We start from the raw sequence: 20,472 nt of genomic DNA on the forward strand, positions 1-20,472 counted from the left end.
TCACGCAACATACACCAATCCATGTTGGCCTTCCATTGTACCACCAGGGGGGCCACGTTGGATCCCCATTTCTGCGCTATGTCCCGCTTAGCGACCATGTTGCCCAGTGTAGCCCATCGGGTCTGCGCCGCGTTATAATCATTCGGCACCTACGCGCCTCCGCAGCCAACTCCACTCCAGTCACCTCCCTCATCACTCGATGCACCCTCTCCCAGTAAGGGGCGATAACGGGGCACTCCCATAATATATGCAGATAAGTAGCAAGGGCTCCGCAGCCACGACGGCAAAGGCCATCTGGCGAGAAGCCCATACGCACAAGGCGGGGGCCGGTGACATACACCCGGTGGAGGATTTTGAACTGGACCAACCGCAGACGTGAGGAGATGGCGACCTCCTTAGGGGAGGACACAGCACTCTGCCAGTCCTCGTCGTCCAGTTCCAGACCATCGGCTACCCACTGCTCCCGCAGGCGCTGGAGGAGGTCGACCTGAACATTAATCAGCTTCCTGTAGGACAGAGAGATGGCGCTATCCGGCATATGCCCGTCCAGCACCCTGTCCTCCAAGGGAGAACTCTCGGGGATGTCGCCCTCCTCCGGTCCGGCGGCGGCTATTGCGTGCTTAAGTTGGGCATAGCGGAAGAACTCTGTTCCACTCAATTGGTATTCCGCCTGTAGCTGCGGGAAAGTCTTAACTTCCCCCCTGGCCAGCATGTCTTCAACCCTCGATATACCTATGAGGTCCCACTTGTCGAAACCCTTGGTATGCCAGAGCTTGCCTAAAATGTCGGAATCAAATAGAGGGGTGAATTTCGTCAGTCTGCTCTGCCAACCCTGTATCTTATTGACCGTCCGCCACGTGTGGACCGCCGCCTTGGTCGGACCCGTGAGGCGCCGATCAAAGGATCTAGAATAAAGGGCGCGGTAGTAATTGCCTCCTTGCAAGAGCCATCTATCCATGGCATAGCCCGGGCTGTTCGCAGGACCGTAAAAACCATGATTGATAGCGGTCAGTTGAGAAGCCCAGTAATACCTCCGCACATCTGGTAACGCAATGCCCCCGTCGTACCATGGCATGGTAAGCTTTTGGACAGCGACACGAGGCCGACCATCCCAAAGCAGGGCACGCTGCAGGCTCTCAACCTCCCTAAAGTAGCGAGCCGGAACAAGGTCCTGAGTATTCTGCAAGGCATATAGGAACCTGGGCAGGGACATCATTTTAAATAATGCCGCCCGGCCCAGGAGAGAGAGAGGGAGCTTACGCCAACTCTCCACATCCCTTCGCAACCGGTGGAGCGGGGGGAGCAAGTTGTGTTCATACCTCGCCTTAGGGTTATTCGAGATGTAAATCCCCAAATACCTGAAGCCTTGCCCGGCCAGTTGTATGTTGCAACCTCTGGGGAGGCGCGGCGTGTCACCCTTGAGGATGTAAAGGGAGGATTTGGCCCAGTTAATAATCAGGCCGGAGTAGCGCCCAAACAACCTGAGCACGTCACATGCCACAATGAGCGACTTGCAGGGGGAGGTGAGGTAGAGCAGGATGTCGTCTGCGTACAGGGAGACCTTGTCTTCGAAGCCCGGGGACCAGGAGATCCCATGTAAGTCAGGGTGCGAGCGTAGCATGGCTGCGAGTGGCTCCAGAGCCAGCGCAAACAGGAGCGGAGACAAGGGGCAGCCCTGTCTGGTGCCGCGATGGAGCGCAAAGGGAGCGGACAAGCGGCCGTTAACCGTGACAGCAGCCAGTGGGCTAGCATAAAGAAGTCGCACCCAGCCCAGGAAACCAGGTCCAAACCCAAGTCTTGTCAGTACCGCCCATAAATAGTTCCATTCCAGGGAATCAAAGGCCATCGTGGCATCAAGGGAGGCCAGTACCGCTGGTTCCGTAAGGGCGTGAGCTCTGGCCATAACCCCGTGCAGGCGTCTCAGGTTGAGGGCAGTGTTGCGGCGGGGGATAAAACCGGACTGGTCCGGGTGCACCAAGTCGCTTATAACCCCGACCAACCGATTGGCCAGCAGTTTGGCCAGGATCTTGGGCTCAGCGTTGAGGAGAGAAATGGGGCGATAGGACCTGCAAACATCCCGCGGCTTGCCTTCTTTGTGGATAACCACTATGGTGGCCAGTCGCTGGTCCAGGGGGAGGACACCCTCCTCACGGGCACGAAGAAACATATCTCTCAAATATGGGGAGATCCCATCCGGCCGGACCTTGTACAGTTCAACCGGTATGCCATTGGGTCCGGTTGCCTTGCCTGCACGCAGAGCGCGGATCGCCAGAGCGACCTCATCCGCAGTGATGTCCCGGTCCATGTCGGCGCTGTCCTCCTCCGAAAGACAAGGAAGGTCTATCGCCGAGAGGAATTCGGATGAGTCGGCCTCGGAGCGGTCCGAGCCGGAAGTATAAACACCCCGAAAATAGTCCGCGAAAGATTCGGCAATGGCACTCGGATCAGTGACCACCACTCCGTCCTCGCCCAGGATCTCCGGGACCACCCGGCCTGCCATCTCCCGCCTGTCCAGCCAGGCCAACAGTTTACCAGCCTTATCCCCGACATCATAGATGCGGCCCTGCTGTTCCTTCGCCAAGACCAGGGCAGCGTTCGTGGCGAGATCATGATACTCCGACTGTTTCAGGGAGAGTTCGTGCAGGAGAGAAGGGTCGGGCTCAGGCCCCAAACGGGACTCGAGATCCAAGACCTCCTCCTCCACATGCAGAAGATCAGCATCACGAGCTCGTTTAGCCTTTGCGATGAGAGCTAGGGCTTCACCCCGCAACACAGTCTTGAAGGCTTCCCACAGAGTGACCGGAGAGCCCACGGAGCCCGCATTTTCAGCAAAATATAGGTCAATGGCCTTGGCCAGGAGTGCTCGCGTGTTATGGTTGCGGAAATACCAGGGATTTACCGCAGCCGGCCGGCTGGACAGAATGACACCGAAGTCAAAGGAGATCCACAACGGCGAGTGGTCGGAGACGCCCCTCGCCAGAAAACGTGCCTCGGAGATGGCAGGCGACTGCGCAGCCAGGGTAAGGACATAATCTAAGCGGGACAGGCTCCCATGGGCGCCGGAGAGAAACGAAAATTGGCGGAGCGCAGGATGCAGTAACCGCCAACAATCCACCAGCCCCATAGAGTCAAGGAAGGACGGCAGCCACGTCTGGGAACCCAGGAGGTCCCTCGGTGGCTGGCGATCAAGAGTGCCAGAGCAGACCGAGTTGAAGTCACCCCCTAAGATCAATAAGCCCGAAGGCAGAGACAAGATGGCGCTACCAAGGTCCTGGAAGGTGCTAGATTGGAGGCCAGGGGGGACATAAACCGAAAGCAGAGCCAGGGAACGCCCCTCCCATCTTCCCGCCACAGCTGCGTAGCGTCCTCTATCATCAAGTAGCGTGACGTCTATTTCAAGAGGAAGGGACGCACGCACAAGGATGCCCGCCCCCCGGGAGCCCGAGGAGAACCCAGAGTGGGCAACCATTTTGTAACCCTTGCGATTCAGGGCCCTACAGGAGTTCCCCACTAAGTGCGTCTCTTGCAATAGTACAACATCAGGCATGTTTCTCTTTATCAGTTGGATCACCACCCCTCTCTTAACTCGGTCACCCAAGCCATTGACATTCCAGCTAAGCACTTTCAATTTCCTACCCCCCATCCCCGAACAATCCGCCCCACCCGACTCCATCCAACCCAATCATCAATTGTACAGTAAAACACACAGTCCATTGCCTCAAGTAAGAAAAAGAGATAGAACAAACAAACAATAAAACTTGCATCGTTGCACCCCCCACCCTTATTATTACGTTTGTTGACACATTATCTACTTCTAATCGCAGATCTTCAGCCAACACATGTTTCACATTGAGTGTATATCAGTTTAAGGCCTCCTAAAAGCTTAATTAGGAAAATGAAAATTCATATTGACAGTTTGGAGTGTTGGAGCATGAAGTGAGCCTTAATGCAATAATGGGGGTGTAGGGGTCTGCGGCTATAAATCAAAAGGAGGGTTGCAACCCAAAAGAATCTTTTTTATGAAGACATAACAAACTATTTCATCAAGACTGTTATTCTTGGCAATTAATGTGGCTACTGTTCTTGAGCTTCCCTTCAGTATAACTTTTTTCTCTTTCTCTCTTTGCTCTACCCCTCGCATTTATTTATTATATGGCTATATTCATTATGTAACGAAATGTTTTATGTAGTGCTTTGTATAGAGAGAGTTGTATAGTGGTTGAACAGTCAAAGGTGGAGCTTCTCAGCTTTGTCAGATTTTGGGTTTCTTTGGTGAGGATTATGTCACAGATTGGAGACTGGTTTCTGGTTGCTTGAATTGGATAAGCAGTGGAATGGGTGTAGAAAAGGTTGAATTATGGGTCTCAGATACATTTAACGTACTGGCTCTTTTCAGGGTCCACAGTATCTCTTCAACAAGATTGACTCTGGTGTGTTGGGAGAGTGTTGGTTTAGTGCTGTATACGTTGTCAGGGTGTGATATATTGTTTTGAATACTTGGTGCACTTGCGAGCTCAGTGAGGCCCAAGTAAATTGTGTCTCTGAGCTGTGTTAGATGTATGTGCAATGTGCTGCCGTCTGATTTGTTTTCTTTGGGATTCTGATTGTTTATTGTGATCAGTAGAGCTGTTAATTCTGTAATTCCCAACTATTTGGAATATCTGAGCTGGATTGAATGTGTTATCAGTCTTCTCTCTAATATTTTATGTGTGATTGTGTCCACTGTTGTGTGTGTTACTTAATATTGTTTGTATTGTTGTGAGCTTCTAGAAATTGTTGAAAACCCTTCAGTACTATGCCTTTTGGGCTGAATCAGCAAAATGTGTCTATTGAAGGCCGTGACCACAAAAATGGGGGCAGCGGATACCCCCTTAACACCCCGGCACTCACCAAAGATAGCCAATCACTGAGGTGAGGCAATGCACATCTATGACCAGTCTCAAATGCTTCTACAACTAGAACTACACATGGGGACAGTTTTGCTACCCTAAGCAGCAAGTGAATGAGTGAGATCATGAGGAGCAGGGAAACGGATTGAATGTCCCTCGCCTGTATTTAAACATTAAACTTTAAGCTTGGCACTCAACTATGTCAACAAACATCAATTTTCAAAACTACGCTACATGTGCACAGTACAACCCCATTGCATTAATTGGACTAGCAATGGTTGGCTGCAGATTATGTGTTAAAAATGTAAGCACAATTAAAACTTTGCCTGTATCCAACTAAGCAGACAGTCTGATTTGTGTTGGATAGGTATGCATCTGTTGTACCTTGGAGGTAAGTTTTGTTCTGAATCTGTTGATACCCACCTACACTGTGCATGTTTACTACATTGCATGTGCAAGAGGTGGTTTGACAGATGTTTCATGTTGTATGCTATGCATGAACTCGCTGTCTAGATGTTCCTCCCTATGCTTTGGTGGATATATGTATTTTTCTGAACCGCTCCCAAAGGGAGCGATATAATGCATTCTAACCAGAGAAACAACCAAGTGTTGTGTCTACACTATAAGAGCGGATAAGAGGAGAAGGCCAATAATTCAGAAAGATATGTGCGGCAGAGAAGTTGTCATATAAGTGTAATTATGCCACTGGAAAACAAACATAACAATTGGAGCCGCCTTCTGAGCTGATGGCAGAAGCCATTCAAATTTTTAAAGCCCAAAGATAGTGCCTGTGTTTGTACATTTACATCACATGACAACCTACAACTTCCCATCAGACATTGCAACTTTCAATTATAAAAGGTAAGGCATTTCCAAATAAAAAAAACACAAACAGGCAGACAAAAGACAAGTTGTGGTGAAAAAAAGAGTTACTATTTGTTTTAATCTTTCTAGCTGCAAAATTCAGTCTGGCAGTGGTAATTTTGGTTTTTAAATTTAAGCTTTATGCATTCATAATCTCTGAATGATTAATTTGTGAGTGTTTTGTTTTATGGCTGCTCATACATTATCACAATTGAATTGTATCACAGGTTCAGAGCTGTGATGGGACTTGCATATGGCCAAAATGGTTTGCAGTAATGTTAGCAAGATTCTTGCTCAGTGGGTTTTCTTCTTGATCAAGCCTGTCATAGAATTTTATGTTGAGCTTCAGGATTTTTATACATAACACTTCTGCACTTTACTCTCTGTAATGGTGTGTTGGTCCTGCAAAGCATGGACCACATAATGCTATCCATAGGGAGTTGTTTTGGAGTTTTTGCTTAAATATTCACTACTGCCACTTACAACCGCTCTATATGAGGAGACCTATGACAGTGGAAATACCATCTCTGTTTTCACTGTTTTAACTAGGACACCTAAATGGCATAGACTTGCTAGATGAAAGTTCTAAATTGTAACAGTTGCAAGAAACTACCAACTCCTGTTCATAAGGTTAGGAATCTAGGGATAATCTTCGATGAAAAGCTGAATTTTGCTAACCATGCTAATCAGATAGCATCTTCAGCTTTCCATAAACTCAGACTCCTAAGAAAAATCTTACCATTTCTTCCAGACAATGCTGGGAAAACGGTGGTGAGCTCCTTGGTACTTTCCTCCTTGAATTACTGCAATGGTTTATTTGCGAATGCGCAATCTCGGGTGGTGGCCAAATTACAACTTATCCAAAATGCAGCGGCAAGGCTACTGTCTGGCACCCCCAAATTTAAACCAATTAAGCAAGTAATCAGGAACTACCACTGGTTAACTGTCAGAAATCGGATCAGATTTAAAACCTTGTGTCTTACCTTTAAAGCATTACACGGTCTGGGGCCGGTGTTTCTTAAACAGAGGCTTATCTTCTATCATCCCAACAGATCTCTTAGATCCGAACATTTGCACCAACTGACAGTGCTGCGAACCAGGACTGTCACTTGGGGAGACAGATGTTTCACAAATACCGCAGCCAGACTTTGGAACACCCTTCCGCTGGTGATTAGATCTACCCCTTCATTGTTTCAGTTTAGAAAGCTGCTGAAGACTTGGTTGTTCGACCAATGATATCTCTCTCCACTTCACCACTTTTGGATTTTGATAATGTTCCCACTGAGATAATAAGTTGAGCTACAGCGCCAAGACACCCACGGGTAGAAGCTGCGCTTTATAAATCTTAAAAATAAATAAATAAATAAATAAATAAACAAAATTTATATTTTCATGGTACACTCATTCTAGAAGTTACCACTCCAAAAGCCACTCTACATTCATTTAAAGTATTTCCACTACTTTTCCAGACCATTTCGCTATTTCTGATGCCTCCACAAGTGCCACTAGCATATGATGCTTCCATTTCTAACGATAATGGCATTACTCCTAGTCCTACTCCCTCGCCTTCCTTCAGTACAATTGAGGCCCCGCCTCCCACCCAGACCCACCCCCAGCATAAAAACTCTGCCCGCCCCCACCTCCACCTGTACATAAACAAGCCGAGCTAGCACTCAGTTGAACCGCACCGGGAGGGAGGGAGGGTCCTTGAAGGAAGGCGAGGGAGTAGGACTAGGAGTAATGCCATTATCGTTAGAAATGGAAGCATTACCTCCCGTCCCTCCCTCGCCTTCCTTCAGTACAATTGAGGACATAGCAAGCAGAAGAAAACAGGGACGGACAACTGAGTGACAAAGAACACAAAACAGTGCCCAAAACACAGCAGAACAACATCCCCGGCCTCGCAAAGAGGACAAGACCCTGAGGCCCGAACCCCCAAAGGAGGAACCACCCCCACAAGAGGAAGAGCCACCAAGAACGCGGACCGAAACCCACAACCAGTCTCGGACCACAGCGAATAGACAAAGAGACCCCCACCCGGAAGGACTCCACAACCAGCAGGCCCCACAGCAAAAGATGCCGGACAGCCAAACCGAGCAAACGAGACTCCACAGCCAAGAAAGGAGCAGGACAGAACACAGGCAAAAGCAACCTGCGACAGAGCCAAAACGCCGAGCCACCGGAAGGGACAAAGAATGGAACCGGACCCAAAAGCAGTCGAACAGCCCAGACAGAAAGGAAACATCCAAAAACAGGGCCCAGAACATCCCCAAGCGCCCCGCAGGAGCGATGGCAACCAAAAAACAAGGCCCAAAGGCAAAAGCCGCAACCCAAGACCCCCAAGGGGCCCAAAGGGAGGACCGGACAGGACATCCAACACCAGCAGCAAAGACCCCGAAGGGAAGGACCCGACAGGCCAGGGAACAAACACCCAGACCCGGAAAAAAAGAACCAGGCAACACGCAAGGAAGCCCGGAGCACCAAGAAGCTGGAAAGCAACACACTGCACTCGCAGAGGGGCCACCGCCAGAGCAGAACAGCAGGACCAAAAAAAGGCCAGCAAACACCAAGCAGAGGACAGCCAAGAGGAGGACCGAGGGAAAGCCCGCAAGCCACCGCCAACGAAACAGGAACCCCCAACACAGCCAAGACCAGCTGCACAACAGCCAGGCAGCAGGGCAAACCCCGCACAGAACCCAGGGGAAGGACACGAAACTCCAAAGGGCACGAAGCCACCAGAAGGAACCTCCACCGAGCAACACACAACCCGGACAGGAGAGGAAAACAAGGAGCCCAAGGCCAACGGGGGGCAACCAACAACCCCCGAGCACAGACCCACAGCGCCCGCACCAGAAAGGCCAGAGGAACGTAAAAGGCAGGGCAGGGAAAGGCACACCGAAGAGCCAGAGGCCCAGGAGAGGGCCAGACGCCCCCCCAAGACCCGGGACCCCAGCCCAGAGACCCTAACCGGGCCACCCAGGCCGACCCCGGCGCCACAAACAGGACCACCACAGGGAGGCCCCAAAGACCCACCAACAGTCCAGACACAGGGAAGGAAGGACCCAGCATAACAGAACTGCCAGCACATAGGACACCCACAGAGGCAGAGAGCCGACAGCCCCAGCACCCAGACCAGAGTCCCCAGAAACAGGACGCAGGCAACCAAGGAACAAGGACCAGAACCTGGACCCAGCCAGGACGCGGCAAAGGACAACGCCACCGGAGCGTCAGACGGAGCCAACACGCACAGACCCGCAGAGAGCCCCGAAAGGGCACCAGGGCAAGGCCAAAAGGCCGCAACAGCAACCAGCAAGCGGACCCCCGGGAGAGCAGCAGGAACCAGAACAGGAACCCGAACCCAGCCAAGCCCGAACAGGCCGGCAACCGAAGCCACCACAAGTGGAGCCAGAGGAGCCAGCGAACACCGAGCCAGAAGGCAACAGCGGCCGAGCCACCAGGAGAGCCCCCCCTGTGGACCGACCGACAAGGGAAGCAGGGACAACAGACCCCGAAGACCAACCCAACAGGAGCCAGAGGGACAGGCCGAGAAGAAGAAAACAAGCCCAGGGAACACCGCAGAAGCCAGGCACCCCGGCACAAGCAGCCGCAGGACAAGCCGGAGGAGCCCCCGGGGCCACAAGGCCCGAACCCAAGAAGGAAGAGAGGCCAGGCAACCGCCGGACAAGGGAACGGGGCCGAGCACAGACTGAACGAGAGCCACCCAATAGCGCCCGGACATGCGGGAAGACCCAGGGCGAAGGCCCGAGGCTGAAGAGGAAGGAAGCAGAAACGGGCATACCTCGCAGGAAATGCAGAAAAGAAGCAGTGACCGGGAAGTGGAGAGAAGCGACCCCAAAATACAGGGCATGCCAAAAACCACCAGGTAGGGCCCGCGGAAAGGCAGCCCGAAGGGCCAACACACTGAAGGGCACCAGCCAAATCCAGGAGCAGACCCCCAGGAGAACCAGGACAGGCACAAAGCCGCCGGACACCCCAGCCCCAGCACCAGAAAGGAGCGGGCCCAAGACCCAAGCCCCACCGACAGGAACCCAGCAGACGGAACACATGGCAAGCAAACAGGACACCCAGTCCAGCAGAGCCACCCAGCAGGAACCGTAGACAGGCACCGGAGACAGCCAAACCCTCTCCAAACCGGAGGAACCCGCACCAAGCCGACCCAGCACCCAAGAACATACAGCAGTGACAGGAACCCAACAGGGCAAGGCACTCTGACCAAGAGGCAGTCAGCCAGGGCAAAAGAAACGGTCAAAACCGCGCCCACCCGAAAGACAGAGGAGAAACCCACAGCAGGGACCACGGAGAGGCCCCAGTGCAAGGCACGTGAGAAAGGCAGGACGCCCCAACTAAGGCAAGGCAAGCAGAGGGCCCAAGGTGGCGACATGCAGCCACCACGAACCGCCACCGCAAACTCCACGAAACCCAGCACCAAGGAAGGGCACAGAAGAAGCAGAGAACAGGCCAGCCAGTGCCACGGCAGCAGCCAAGCAGAACAACAGGCCCACCAAGCAGCGCGGCCAGGACAGAGGTCAACTGCACAACTGGAGGAAAGGGGCGACCCCCACCAAGAAGCACAGCCACAGGAGGAAGACAGGGACGCGCAGCCCAGAAGCAAACGCCCCAGTGCAAACCGAGCGCGCAGAGAAACCTGAAACCAGTCAGGACCAACACAGTGCAGAAGGAAGAAGGAGGGCTGGGAAGAGACCGCCAACGGCAGACCGCACAGGAAACCGCCAATCAACTGGCAGCAGGGCAGCACCACAGCGGACAAAGCCACACGCACCACGCACATACAACAAGTATGAGCAACGCACGCAACACACAGCACCAACCCCCACCCCGGCACAAAGGGGCAAGCCCAACCAGGAGGGCCGGGGACACCATGGAAAGAAACCCACAGGCCCCGCCCAGCAGGAAACAGGAAAACCCTGCCGACCAGCACAGGAGTCCAGCGACCCACGGCCCGAACGCGCACCACCCTGGAGCCACACACAGAGCAGAGGCGGGAGAAGGATCCACACCCAAGGACCCAGACGGGAACCAGTCGCACATAGGACCAGCCGGATGAGGAAGGGACGCGGAAGGCATCAACCAAACCCCAGAACACAGGACAGTGCAGCCACCATCAAGCCCAGCACCATCATGAGACAAGAAAGGCAGAACACCCCCCACGGAGCTTCAGCGCGACAAGGGCACCCCAGGGGGACCGGAGACCCAGCAGCAGAGGAAGAGGACACCAGTACGCCCCCAACCAAACCCCAGGCGACCCAGTCAGGAGCAGACCCAGTAGCAGACAACCACCAAGGCCACCACCAAAGGGAACATGGAGCAGCAGGACAAGAACCGAAGCCAACCAGCGAAAACCAGTGCCACCAAAGGTCTCAACTGAGGCACAGCACCAATGGCCTGTATACATCATCCACAGGGCAAGAAAAACGCACAAGCAGGCCGTAGAATCCACAGGTCGCAAACTGTACATATACTCCTCAGTACTGCGAAGAACCCGTCAGCGGCACACAAGTCCAGTCGGCACGAAAAGGACACGTGAAGCCGAGGAGCCCTGGATGGAAAAAGGCACAGGATAATACACAGTGCACTTCACAGCAAGGAGGCAGGGCCATGCTCGGCCCCCACCGGGCAGCCGGCAGAGTGGCAGTCCCCGGGGGCAAGAAGCAACGCGCCCTGCCAAGAAACAAAAAAGAAAACGGGCACAAACCCGTCCTACCTGGACTCCTGTAAGACAGCACACCGGGAGGAGGCAGCCACGCAGCCCGACCCGGAAACACAGCCCCAGCCACAGGAGGACCGCCAAAACACCGCAGCGGATTCCCGAGCCACCTCTCCGCCCCCATACCACGAGGGAGACGAGGAGAGGAGGCACAGCCAGGAGAACACTGCAGAGGACACCGTCGCCGCAGAGAACCAGCACGAAGACTCCCCGGCACCGCCACAGGGAGGAACTGAAAGGGTGAGTCTCACTAGTGAGACAGAAAAAAACAGGTGGAGGTGGGGGCGGGCAGAGTTTTTATGCTGGGGGTGGGTCTGGGTGGGAGGCGGGGCCTCAATTGTACTGAAGGAAGGCGAGGGAGGGACGGGAGGTAATGTGCATTTCCACACTTGTTGAGTCAATGTTATATACTTCCCCATGCTTTTCCCAATATACCAAATATAGATAAATTACTCACTACTAAAAGTATTCACTGAGCTTTGAATATTAAGCAGCTATTTTTGTTGAAAGAACGTAGTACTCCCATCCACACACCACTATGTGACATGCTTTACCCTCAAGTTAATATCCGGTCGAACAGTACCCCTGGGTGGGTTTAATTCTTATCCTTTCACAGATGGGAAGGTGAGTGCTTTGATTTATATTGTGTGGGATAAAGTTTCGTAAAATGTTAAAATAGTCTTCAGGACCCAAATGCTTTTTTATTTACTTTTGGGGGGATCATAGACTGGGTTAAATACATATCGCAATGTGAGTGGGGAAAAATGTATCTCCGATATCTAAATGGATTGACATGTTTCAGGCAGGTTCTCGTGCTCTGAAGGGTCAATTGGCTTCTTCAGGATCATAAACGATACCTATTGATTAGGCTCTCTTGGAGTCCTATACTCTTACACTCTTGTGCATTTGTTCTGAATGTATGATTTTCACACATATACTTTGTTTGGCTACACTAGGGCATTTCCTGGAGTCGGTTAACTGTGAAAAACAAGGAGAACAGCATAAAACTATATTTAATCAGAATTAATGTCTGATTTGGGGAACCATGTACCACTGCACACTATTTCTTGTTTTCTAGGCCCATTGTCTGGCCTTTCTAGGTTCATACGTCTTGGACCACTATGCTCTCATCTCCCAACTGGAACTTAATACTCAAGTATGTGTCATACCACAGAAACTCACGCTCAAAGTCTTGTGTGTTCTCTTTCAACCTTACTGTGATATGTGCTTAGGCAAGTGAAGTGTTCACACTATTCCAAACTTCATAAGAAAAGCAAAGAGGGCTGTCATGGTATTATGTGTTTTAGTATAGTCTCTCATGGGCCACTGTTTGTCTGGCAGCCTATGCTCATGAAATAAAATGGGGTACAATCTAGGGTATGAATACATGCATTTAATGGAGTTGTCTATTGCTCCAATGGATATAGTGGGAGGGCAGGCCCCGTTGTCACACTCTGGATGGAAATATGTAAGTAAAATTAATCAATAACAAGTGTCTTGGCCAGGTTTTGTCACCTAGTCCCTTTTCACTCACTACTCCATTGGGTTGCTCAGGTCCTTCATCTATGTTGTCCCTGCACCTACATCGTCCCTGTACTCCGCTGTCCCTCCACTGCATTGGTGGAGAATTTTCTGATAGTGAGCATTTTTTACCTCTGCCATCGTAATGAGTGGAATGGTATGACATGGTCACATGATGTAGAGGGTTCTTGGGAAATGTAGTTCCTAAGTCTTTTATGTGTCAGTCTTTCTTTCATGTTTTGTCATCCTGCTCAACAGATATTACAATTGTTGTCATGTCATGGTCACCTTACCAGGATGGTTGGTGGGAATTGTAGTTTCAAAGATATTGCTCATAGTCAAAGTGCCTGGAAACGGAAAACAATCGGCATCTAGGAAGTGGAAACCTAACAATTGCCCATAAGATTTTTCTTGTGTTTTCATGTAAAAGAGTCAGACTGAGTCCAGTTAATATTTTGTGGCAACTGCAGGATAGTCCTGCTCTCAAAAATTGAGCATTTGGGGAAATGTATTTTTTTCTACTGTGTAGGAAATTGGGTTACTGGCTGATGGGGGGGGGGGGTGACATCATATGCAAGCAGCACCTACAATCATTGTCTGGGTGAGGCACATGCAAACCCAAAATTAACCTCCTAGATGCCGAGAAGGCCTTTGATCGGGTCTCATGGGCATTCTTGTGGGCAGTTTTAGAGCAAAATAATATGGGACCAAGTTTTATGAAGTCTTTAAAAGCAATGTACTTCTCTCCGAAGGCCAGAGTTTTGGCGATGGGTCAGGAGTCGAGGCTCTTTGATATATCCCGTGGGACTAGGCAGGGATGCCCATGTTCCCCGATTCTCTTCGCCCTCTATATAAATCCCCTTATTATAAAATTGTTAAACGCTGAGGCAATTAGACCAATTACTCTGGGTCCATTTGACACTAAAATATTAGCCTACGCCGATGATGTGGCGGTAGTAACATCACACCCCAAGGAGGCAATAATCGAAATTGAACAGATCACTCAAGCATTTGGCCAAGTCTCGGGGTATTCCTTAAATAGGGATAAAACGTTGGTTATATGTACCCAAAATACTCAATTTATAGATTCCAGGAAAGTAGAAAGCGGCGTTTATCTGGGAGTTCGTATATCCCCTAAAACTGACGAGATTATCAAAATAAACTATGATCTTCTTATACAAAAAATTAAAACAGATTTAAAGCGGATAGATGGCATACATCTCTCGATTATTGGTAGAGGCAATTTTCTTAAGATGAACATTCTACCCCGGGTCCTTTACTTGTTTCGGGCGATCCCGTTATTGGTGGATGATAAAACTATCAAGACCCTCGAATCCCAGATGAGTAAGTTCATATGGGGATATGGGAAGATAAGGAGATCTATCCGCTTTTTATCTCTCCCAGTCATAAGAGGGGGCCTCGCAATTCCTAATTTGGGATTCTATATGTTGGCAGCCCTGCTTCAGCAGATGAAGCCTCTATTCTGTATAAAATCTCTGGGAAGTGAAGCAGGGGAGAACTACATTCCCTCAATATTTGAACTGGTTATCGGGATAAGGCTAGAGGTCTCCTTGTTAAACAACTTGAACCCTCATATTTCAAAAAAGTGAAATTTAAGATTATATTGAGTGTCTGGGGTATTTGGAAGAAAACTAGAAGACATCTGAGCCTTACTAAGTATAATAAGTACACCTCGCTATGGCACTCTACCTTATTACCACCATCTATATATGATATGATTGCTAGGAAATGGGAAACTTGTGGAGTTTTGACTCTTGGTGATTTTTTACTGTTTCCTGCTGGTCAGAGATTCCAACAGCTACAACTTAAGTTTTCTATTCCCAACAATAGTGTATTCAAATTTATTCAGATCAGTACGATTCTAGACCTAAAAAGTGCGGATATCACATTAGAGAATATCCCTTTATTTGACTGTTTATTAAGATCTTCAACCAGGATTGGCACGATCTATGATATTTTAATTGACAGTCAACGGGATGATGTTGCTGTTGTTGAGCAGGGCTGGTCAAGGAAACTAAACAATCCCAACGTTGACATTGATATGTCACTTATATTGTCAACAAAATTGTTTATGTCTTCTAATTTGAAAGCACAGTTGCATAAGACTTTGTATGATTTATATTTTACCCCTGCCAAACTCTGCTCTTGGGGGAAAGAGCTAACTCAGAATGCCCTAGATGCGGAAAAATTGTGGCACATTTACTCCACATGCTCTATGAATGTGAAAAATTGTTAGTTCTGAAAAATATGATAACGGGTTTCTGGCAGGAAGTGTTTGGACATCCAGTGGCCAAAATCCCCCACCTTGTACATTTTGGGCTATGATAATACACTGTCACACACCATTGAAGAAGAAACATCTCTCTTTTTGGGGACAGCTGTGTATCGTATTATATTAACAGCCCGCTGGAAAGATACAGATCCCCCTAACTTTCAGATGTGGCTATCACGACTCTTAGGTATGTTTAATCAAGAGAAGGCGATTTTTGCCTATAAAGGTTTGAGGGCCAAAGCCCGGGGCATTAAAATTTGGAAACCAATTGAGAATTGGAGTAATAATATCAGAGCGGCTAGATAGATTCTGTCCACCAATGTAAATAATGTCGTGGCCTTTTTCTTTATGATATCTACTCTCTATATCAATCATTGTTTTATTTTTGTTTTTGTTAAATCTGCTCGGAGACCAAAATGCTGTTCTTTATGTCTGTTTCTGCAATTTTATGAGATGTCAAATAAAAATTCTTTAAAAAAAAAAAATTTTAAAAAAGGAAACGGAAAAAAATCATCATTGTGAAAGTGGAAACCTAACAATTGCCCATAAGATTTTTCTTATGTTTTCATGTAGAAGAGTCAGACTGAGTCCAGTTAATATTTTGTGGCAACTGCAGGATAGTCCTGCTCTCAAAAATTGAGCATTTGGGAAAATGTATTTTTTGTCTACTGTGTAGGAAATTGGGTTACTGGCTGATGGGGGGGGGTGACATCCTATGCAAGCAGCACCTACAATCATTGTCTGGGTGAGGCACATGCAAACCCAAAATTAACCTCTGCTCATCCCTCGTGTAGCTTAGCACAGAGTGGCCAGGCTTAACTTAGAGGCAATATGTAAAGTATTTATACAGTACTTCAAACTCTAAAAAAATTACAACATAACACAAGAAAAATCCCAGACCAATTGAGGACAATGTAGCAGAATGTAATGAATAAATCAAGACAAAAACAACAACAATCTAATCAGTAGAACTATAGATATCCAATTTTAAAGATTTAAGTGAAAATAGTGCCAAAAAGCCCAAAAGAGAAAGTCACAAGTTCTGGCCGACTGCGATGGAGCACGGGTGGAATACAGGGACCAGGTTAGGCCTGCTGAAAAGTTACCTTATCAATCCAGTGCAAAGGGTCCCGTTTGGGGTGAGGGTAGGGGGGCACAAGGAGCAGGGAAGTGTCACACATGGTTGTTGCTGTAATGTGACGAGCAGGCCTTGCATCACAGACAGTTGTTGCCGGAGCATGAAGATTCTTTTTTCTTCCCAGGCAGTCCTATCTGAGCTTTTGCGATGGTGCTCCCTGTGGGCAGTTAATGCTGTAGCATGAAAGGTTGGTTTGACAGAACTTCATGTTGGCGGGCAGCATGAGCGACATGGTTTTAGTGCCAAAGGGCCAGTTTGTGCTCGTGAATAGCCCAAAAACCTCAATTCAGCTTCACTGATCAGCACCAATGGTCCAGGCACGGAGGGGCATCACTTGGGGGTCAGGGGTGTACTCCAGCTGGATCTGGGTGCTGGTTCAGTGGTTGGGAGTCTGTTATGTCCCTATGGCTCTGAACAGGAGGCCTGCAGGCTAGCCCTTGGAGTCACTCTGAGTGTCCTGGGTTCAGGTGCAGGTCCAATTGTTCTGACTCAGACAGGAGGACAGCAGGGCTAAAGGGGAGCAATACTGCAAAGCAGCAGTCCATCAAGGCAGTAATCCATCAGTGCGGCAACCCAGCAGAATGGTACTGCTTTCAGCCCTTCTTCCTGGCAGATTCTCCAAACGTCCAGAGGTGTACTGAAGTGTTGGTGTCTGAGGTCCAATATTTATCCATCCTCCCATCATGCCAGTGATGGCCCATCCAGGCACACCTAATCCCTCTATTGTGTGTGGCTGTTTAGGCAGAGGCAGGCTGCAGGCACTAAATGTCTAAGGCAGGAAAATGTGAACTTTCTAAAACTCGACAAAGGTGATTGGTTTTAACTCAAAGCATATTACTGAAGTCACAGTTAGTTGATACACTGAATTATATGTTCAAATCATCATACATTACAAATAGTTGATGCATTTAACAAGTCTTCAAAAGGGCATACCACACGTCTTTGCCACAGACCACATAAATCAAATAAATCAGTGATAATAGTGAAACCATGATAACATACATAGAAACAAAAATAATCCTGATACATTTCAACAAAAGCAAACCATTTTCAGTGCATTTATACATTTGAAGACACACATAACATATTTAAACCAGTCCTAAATTGAACCAGAGGGTCATATTCAAGTAAATGAAAACACCTGACCCTATCAGTATTGGCAATTGGGTTCCAAGCTATCTGTTATGGATAGATGATGATCCTACCATTTCAGACTACAGTCCATATAGATATACAGTGAGTGGAATCTCCAATACATATAGCCAAAGCATTTCGAACCAAGGTCACTCAGGGTTCTCTTCAGGGTTTTTGGACTGGTGACGGTGCGTTTATTTCTAAAAAAGAATTTACATTACACTGTTTTACAATTTGTCTTAAACAGCCTCTCTCAACTGAACAATGTGCATGCCTCGTAAAGGGTACACATTACCTTTTATCTTCAAAAGGGAACTAATCCCAAGACCAATATTGTTGCGCGCCGAGGTGACGGCTGATTTTTTCAGTTCTGAACTGAAAAAACAAAATTGATATCACTACATGGCCTAAATTTTTTGAACAATAACTGAGAGATATAAGACAAGGATTTGTACAGTCTGGAATTTTGAAAGAGAAAATTCTGTAATAATGTTTGTATGGCAGATCTGAACTAAGTAACGCTTCATCAGGGAAAGAATTTCAACTACGAATTTTGCACCAACATGCACAAGGAATCAGCTTTAAAACTAATAGCGGATTGGGTGTTGGATTCAACCTCTCTGGAACGGGTGAATGCCTTGAGTGTGGGATTGAATCTTTATAAATGAGAGGTACGGCACCAGTGCGGGACACTCACTTCATTTACTTGAATGCACGACTCGTTTAGACCTCCATCTTCAATGTGAAACAAATAGTGAAGTGGCCCGTGGACACGCCCGTTTTTTAAGGAAAGGGGAAGGCACTCAATTGCCCATTGGAAGCGGAGTTGTATTATGGGCTTGTAGTGAATTCGAGCTGATAGTTTGATATCCTGGTGTTATAGCTTGTTGTAAATCTTTTTGCTGGGACAGATAACTGCATAGACTACATTTTTTGTCTTGCAATTTGAAACTTCATGATGTTTCCACTGAACATGTCGGTGTCTACAAAATAGTTCATTCAATGGTCTGGTTGCAAACAACACAATTGCCGCATTTATGGTGGCCTTGTACTGGTTTCAAATTCCATCTGGATAAAAGGTCGGCTTTTTTGTTAGCTGGTGACATGTTGCTCACACTAGTTGTGTCCTTAAGCTGGCATTTTATCTCAGGGCAAAGAGTTGAAGGCCAAATGCACACCCAGAATTATTAATTAAATGCCAATTGCTACAAATTATTTTCTTGAAATTATTAGTTTAAGGACAAAACAAACACACGCATACCACTCTGGACAATGAAGTCTTGTGTTTTTTTATGAGCATTTCTTCCCGTGGAGTAAACCCTGTTCATTTCATAGCATGTTTGAGGAGCTTGTGTGGGTACCCTCTACCTTTTAATTTCACATGGAAGGTCTCAGCATGGAAAAAAATAGTTCTCTTTTCTAGTGCAATTTCTTCAGATCCTAGGAAACTGTCCGTAAGGGAGATTCTCTTGTAGGTTCCTAGGATGGAAGCTTCTATATTGCAAGGCATTGTTCTTATCGGTTGGTTTTCGATGTAGTGTTGTCAGTAAAGTGCTCTCAAAATGGTTGACTTCTACATCCAAAAATGCCAGACAAGCATTGTTAATATTTATTCTGAATTGTATATCTGGACTTCTGTTGTTTAGCCAGTTGACAAATTCCATCAATTGTTCAGTGTTACCATCCCATAGGCACCAGATGTTGTCTATATATCGCAGCCATTGTGCGATATGGCCATAAAAAAGATTATTAGTGTAAATCTATTTGTTCTCAAAGAGTGCCATTAAAAGGACTGCCATCTCTGGTGCAAAGGGGCATGCTATAGCGGTCCCTCTTATTTGCAGGAAGAATTGATCTTCACATTTAGAATAGTTCCTTTTGAGTGCAAATGTGGCTAGCTTCGAAATGAATTCTCTTGGGACCGATGGGGGCGTAGTCTGTTTCCCAAAAATACTTAATTGCCTCCAATCAGTCATCTTGGGGAATCTGCGTGTACAAAGACACGTCATCTAATGTCACCCTCAATTAATTTTGTGCATTGAATGGACGTCCTTCAACTTTGTTGATAAAGTCCATAATGTCCCTAAGATATGAAGGGACTTCTTGAAGGAATATTTTGAGAAAGATATCAACATATTGTGCGATTGGTTCTAAGATGGAATCACACCCTGAAACAATCGGCCGACCGGGCGGGTTTGGGCATCCTTGTGTAACTTAGGTAGAAAGCATATCATGGGAACTCGCTGGGTCTTTTTTAGCAAGTACTCAAATTCTCACGGGCCGAGAATATCTTCTTCAAACCCTTCTTGAAGGATTTTAGCAAGCTTTTCATGCATTTTCTTTTGTTGGATCTTGGGAAATCGCTTGGTACCATTCTTTATTGTTTACATGTTTCCTGCCTTCATTGAGCTACTTCTCTTTACCCCAAACTACCACAGCACCTCTTACGTCTGCTTGCTTGATGACAACAGACATATCTTGTCTGAGTTCCTGTATCGCTATTGTTTGTTTCTTGGTTATGTTAGTTTTCCAAAACTGCTTTTGACTTTCAATAGAGGCCTTGGGTGGTTGATAGGGCTCAACCCTACAGTATTTTAACTTTCTAAAAGTGGCATTTTTAAAATTGTAATTTAAAATCTGACTTAGCCATATGAGAACATTTTTCATTAGAATTCCAAAGACACCAAACATGAACTGGTTATCTATTCCGACTTGGTAGTTACAACTTATTAAATGTAATAGGGTAATTTCTATGTTATCCTATGGGAGAGGTAGGCCTTGCAGTAGGGAAAAACAAATGTAAGAGTTTTTCACTACCCGGACTTGTAAAACTTAGAACTACATGCCCAACTTCTTAAATACACTTCACCCTGCCCTCTGGTCTGTC

This window comes from Lissotriton vulgaris, chromosome 11 (genome assembly GCF_964263255.1).
Source record: "Lissotriton vulgaris chromosome 11, aLisVul1.2, whole genome shotgun sequence".
NCBI classification, from domain to species: Eukaryota; Metazoa; Chordata; class Amphibia; order Caudata; family Salamandridae; genus Lissotriton; species Lissotriton vulgaris.